Below are 6,000 nucleotides of genomic sequence, written 5' to 3' on the forward strand. Positions count from 1 at the left end.
AACTGGCAACCTAGCGGCCCAAGAAGTATTCTTGCCATAGGCCACCACTGTAAAAGAGACACCTGCAAAACTGTTGACAGGACACCTTGAATTGCAAACAAAGTCAAGGTCAGTTATGATCTTTATATTATGAATTATTCATCCATTGAGGTTTAATATTTATAAAACCTGCCTTCTGTGATATCATCTGTGATGTCATCACAATATAAAGTCAACAAGCTGAGCAGGAACTTCTGGCAAAGCCAGCAGGAGAAACACTACTGTGCATAGTTTGGGGGCTGCATATTGCAGAAGTAAATGAAGCTACAGCCTTTTCTTTGGTATATACAGCAGGCGAGCTGTTCCATTGGAATAAATAGGCCCCATCTTTGTGTCCAATAATTGATATACAACTATGGTTTACAGCTATGGTTAAGTGTGATAATGGTAATGCTGATTTTTGCTTGCAAGAAACAGGTTTAAAACCATTAAAAATTACAGAAAAAAATGGAACTTTCGACTCCTTAGAGGGAATTTTAGGAAAACCAAATGCTGAACAAGACTTTTTTCAACAAACAAAACATTACAAATAACTTTCATGAATTGAAAACATACTGAAATAGTGACAGCTACAGCTTCACTCTGTGAATCTGGGGTTATGCCATGGTTACATTACCTTACCAACGTGGCCACTGTGATAGTGATATGTCAACAAAGAGCACCCACCTGTCACTCACAACAGCCACACCCTTAATTATATATACTTTTAACCCTTAATAACGTTTGAATTATATAAAAATTCAGCCCGATACAGTTGTCATTAACGAGGAAACTGGCTACGGAGACCAAAACCTTTTTTGTTTTTGTACCAGGCTGTTTAATTCTCCTGTAATGTTGGGCGTTTTAATATGGGGGTCTTGCAGGATCGACTTTTTCTGTAGCCAGCCTCAAGTGGCCATTCAAGGAACTGCAGTTTTTGGCACTTCCACGGTGGCTTCATTTTTCAGCCCCTGGGGTGCCGTTTGTCCCATGACATTCAAGCCATGCCATGAACTGCCTAAGTAGCCAGCTACAGTGGTTCCTCTCCTCTCTTTGCTCTCTCCTCACAACACTGACTCTTATATTAGGAAGGAGACCGACCATTAACAGCATGCTGGAGAGGCCCAGATGCCCAATTAGAGGCCTCTCTGCCCCACTCTTTCATTGCTCAACACTGAGGACCACTTCATTACCACCCAGCTCATTGTGTCAGTCAAAGGGCTGCTCAGACTCGTGGCCCTGATGCTGTTGAGTATAGATGTCTGCGAGGCAACAGACACCTCCAGCTGTGCACATATACATAATATATCACATTACCTCAAAGAGGAGCCCCTTGAGAGATGTCCTGTACCAAACAAGTTAATTAAGAAACAGTTTTGATCCACGGTTAGATTACAATAGAAATGCTGATCACTTTCTGCTTTATTAGCTTCATCACTAGGCAGTGATTTTAATTGTAATATGCCATTCAAATGCTTCCCCCCATTAGTGCAGAATCGGGTTGTTAGGGACACAAATTTCCAGAATGATCATTTTTGCGGAAATGCCACAACAATTATTCTGGCCTCCTTATGCAGCACAGCAGGAGCTTTAGACTGAAGGAGATGAGCACCACCATTATCGAGAGCAATCAAGTTAAGGAGTGTTTAATTGGCAACACTGTACTGTGAGCGGTTTAACACTGTAAAATAAGTGTGTTCCCACCTCTCGTGAAAAGCACCTCCTTGTCCAAATGATTCAGGGCTACTCAAGGCGCATCAGAAAGTGTTTGTGTGCCAGGGTGAGATGATGGAGACGGTCATGCTCGGCAACACTCACAGACACCTACACCTGGCTGGCTGAGGATAATGTGATGGATTTGAAGCAGTGGCACATGACAGAGGATCCAAGAAAGAGAGATTTTAATGACAGACACTGTGGTTTGAAGCTGCTGTGGTAAATCTCACCGACATGGTACTGTTCCTAACACAACATCTGTGTGACGGGATGAGTAAGAGAGAGATGAAGAGTCGCACACAAACTTCAAAACTGAGACGTGTCCTGATTAAGTCGTATACGTCTTCCGAAAAAATATATTGGAACAAAACTTACTGGATTTGGAGTAGAAAATAACTCCTCAAGAAATCACTCCCAGAGCCCAAAAGCAACAAATTATTAAGCATGTTGTTGATACTTGGGTTTTTTAATCTAAGCACAGCCTGAGACTGATGGAATACACAATTGGCATAATGACTCAGTGATTATAATCAGAGAGCTGTGCTGTGGATAGTTAGCAACTGCACAGCCCAGCCCTGAGGCGCCATTAGCATGCGCTACAGACCTGTTTGTGACAGAGAAACCTGAATCCCCATAATGAAATCCAGTGGATGTATTCTCCTCTGATGAGCCTGAATCATCCTTGCACCTCCAATTGCCCCTTTCCAGTATACCTTCCCATTGTCCCTTTCAGACTCATTATGGCTGTTCTTTTAAGAGTCGAAAGCCCATTTGATGTTTACAGCAATGACGAGGCAACGCAGGTTTTTTTTTTTTCAGCTGCTGGCGAGCTGGCTGATAGCCCTGTGAACAAAAGGACATAATGCCCTTTGAACAAAAGAATGCACTCGATTGCTTTATTGGACATGACAGACAGAAATAAAACAAACACTCAAAAAAATGTAATTAATATTTTGTCCCTTTCTCTTTGTTCTCTCTCCTTGAATTCCACTCAGGGGTGGACTGTACCCAGTGTCAGGCCTCTGCTAATTACCCATGATAATTACAGCCTGTAACCAATATTTATGATAACACTGACCTGTGCTGCATTCAATCCATGCCATCAGATGCTGTGCATATTAGTACGTGCAAAACAGCAACCTCTGGGGCTGAAAAGTGAAGCTACCACGAAGTGCCAGAAATTGCAGTTCCTCGAATGGCCACATGAGGCTGGCTACAAGAGCGAGTCAAAACCCATAGACCCCCATGCTAAAACGCCACACTTAACCACAGAAATAAAAATGCTTACAGCCTGGTACAAAAACCGTTATCGGCGCTGTAGCTAATTTCCCCGTCCATGACAACTGTACAGGAGGTGAATTTTTATATAACTCCCCCGTTTAATGTGTTATTAAGGCTCAAGGTTTTGCATAATTAGGGATGTGGCCACTTCAAGTGACAGGTGGGTGCCATTCATTGACAAGTTGCTACCGCAGTGGCACATTTGGTTGGGTAACGTAACCATGGCGTGACTCCAGATTCATGAGTATAGCTATTTCAGTGCGTTATCAGGTCATGAAAGTTATATGTAATGCTCTGGTCACCTAAATAAGGCTTGTTCAGTGTTTGGTTGTCACACGTTCAGTTTTATTGGTTTCACGCCATTTTTTTTTACCAGCGAAAATTATCATTAGTATTATCACAGTTTTTTTTGTTTTTTTAAATTAACTTTGTTTATTGGTTTTTTTTTTACACGCAAATTGACAATAGTGTTTAACTTGTGAATGACTGTCCGAAAGAATCTTACAATACTTGGAGCCTACACAGAAAAAAACCCCCAATATTCAGCTTGGTCATACTTCACTTATAAACTAAAATTGCCCTTAAAGTCAGGGAAAGAGTAGAGATATGGATAGAAAACAGATAAGATTAAGTGGGATGTCATTCAAGGATAGCTGGAAAGGTCATTTTCTCCACATTGGCAAAGACTGGCACCCACATCTTCAAATTTCCTGGAAGAGCCTTTCAGTGTATATTGGATTTTCTAAACATTGTCATAGTTAACCATAGCTGTAAATACACCATGCTAACCCAGCTAGCATCTATCTATCTATCTATCTATCTATCTATCTATCTATCTATCTATCTATCTATCTATCTATCTGACTCCAAAAATCCAATATGGTGATGGCCAAAATGCCAAATGCAAGGCTTTAAGACAGGATTCCACAAGCCAATGGGTGAGGTCACTGGAGCTACATCCATTGTTTTTAAGTGCAGTCTAAGGTACGTCTATGTTACTACAATATGATAATGATATCACTAAACTAGAGGGGCACTTGGAGAGTGCAGACCTTCTCCAAAATGGCCTCCCTCACAATGTTAATGAAAGTGAAAAATAATTAGTGTATCCACTATGTAATTCGGATCCACTCCAAAGTATAATGGGTTCGTTCTTGGCCTTTGCTGCACCCTTCTGCCAAGTTTCATGAAACTTGGGCCTGTAGTTTTTTCCAAAACTCTGCTGACAAACTGAACTGAACTGAAAAGATAACGTCCCTGGCAGAGGTAGGTATGAGAATACTATATGGACTTGAGTATGAAGTTACAAACTCACAGCACCACAAACAAATAGTGCATGGGTTCATGACTGCACCTGAATATGTAATATACAATACTGCAGATTGTTTTTCTTGTCAGAGTGATACAATCAGTCTTTGTGGTTGAGACATCAAATGCCCCGCATGGCCAGCTGGTATGACACACATTCCTGTGCTCCCTGTCACCCTCCATCTGCTCTTGCCCCTGTATGTACAGACACACAATCCCTTCTCCTTGCTGTGAGACTACCTGCCAAGTAGGCAACATTATAAGCTGTGCTATCTCCATTTCGTTCATATGCAGATGTCCAGAGCCATCAGAGCAGATAGGCTTTCCAAGCAAGAAAATAATTTTATGCACAACTGAAAACCTTATTAAAAATCCAGGGCTGAGATAAAGACGAGTGAAGGTCTGCTCATGGTGTTATTGCTCTAAAAATAGAGGTCTTATCAGCCTTCACCTTTCTGAAGTATATCTTAGCTCAGGTCATCATGTTGTCATCACTTTAAAAAGGCACCTTTTGAGAACATTAACGTGATGAAGCTTCTCTTCATCGGTATACTTCTTCCAGTAAGTAACCAACTAAGCATTAAATTGATGGACAAATCAAAGTCTGTCTCTACACTCAGAACGCTGAGTCAACCGGCTGTGAAAGTATGGAAAATGTCTTTTTTTACTGCTGCAGCACAGAACAGGAAGGCACGCTGACAGTGAACATGGGTGGAACAGAAAGATATTATGAATGCTGACATCGAATCTGAACTCTGGACAGAATTGAGCTTGTCCATGATGTTCTACTTGTGTTTGATTCGGCTTTAAATGATTTCAGTTAGTTGTCTAATCATGATTCAGGGTGTCTACAAGTTAAATTTAAGACCTTTAAGACCTTTTTAATACCACTTTAAATGAAATTTCAGACCAAACTTGCAATGGAAATACACACCAAAAGCAAAAATATACTCTTTCCAAGTAAACGCATTGATGTCAGTTGAAAATGAGCAGTAAAAATGACCCTGGCAACACTTTTTGTGCATACGGCTCTGCATTTGCAATTCCACCGCCCTGATCCCCATTTGACCGCATCTGAAACACCTTTGACAAATAGCGCAGTTTGCTTCATAAACATTTCCAGGCTCTGGCTTTAATCACCATGAGTGATTGTTGTTATTCTTTTAAGCTATTTGTCCTTACACTTGCATTTTCCCATTTTCCCATAGCTTGCAAGGTCCTACAGTAGTTTAACGATGCAGAGTCATTGCGTGATCTGAATGTGTGAGGGGGCAAAAATAGGGGCGTTGTGCACATACAGGTGTTGTGTCAAAGTATGGTACCCAGACACACAGTGTTTGCCTCCTGTTAAAACTGTGTTTCCTCTCCCGCCAACACCAAAAGTTCCATCGATGATGAGACTAAAAAACATTTAAGAGCCATCTTATCTTACTATATAATGACGAAAACTCTGTGTCTCTTTCCACGTTTTTCTCCTCACTGACTTGGTCAATCCATGTGAAATTTGGCACAGTGGTAGAGGGTCATAGGAGGATGCGAATGAAGCAATATTACATCAATTGGCCAAAGGGGGGCGCTATAGCAACCGATTGAAATTGCAAACCTTGAATGGGCATATCTCATGCCCCGTATGTCGTAGAGACATGAAACTTTGCACAGAGATACCTCTCCTCATGA

At 41.2% G+C, this 6,000-nt stretch overlaps 1 protein-coding gene across 2 annotated transcripts in view; it reads right to left on the reverse strand.

Moving 5' to 3' along the window:
- The window catches only part of rap1gapb (RAP1 GTPase activating protein b), a 112,921-nt gene that overhangs the window by 84,712 nt on the left and 22,209 nt on the right, over positions 1-6,000 (reverse strand). The window lies entirely within an intron of this gene.

Source organism: Epinephelus moara, chromosome 24 (assembly GCF_006386435.1).
Source record: "Epinephelus moara isolate mb chromosome 24, YSFRI_EMoa_1.0, whole genome shotgun sequence".
In the NCBI taxonomy this organism is placed as follows: domain Eukaryota; kingdom Metazoa; phylum Chordata; class Actinopteri; order Perciformes; family Serranidae; genus Epinephelus; species Epinephelus moara.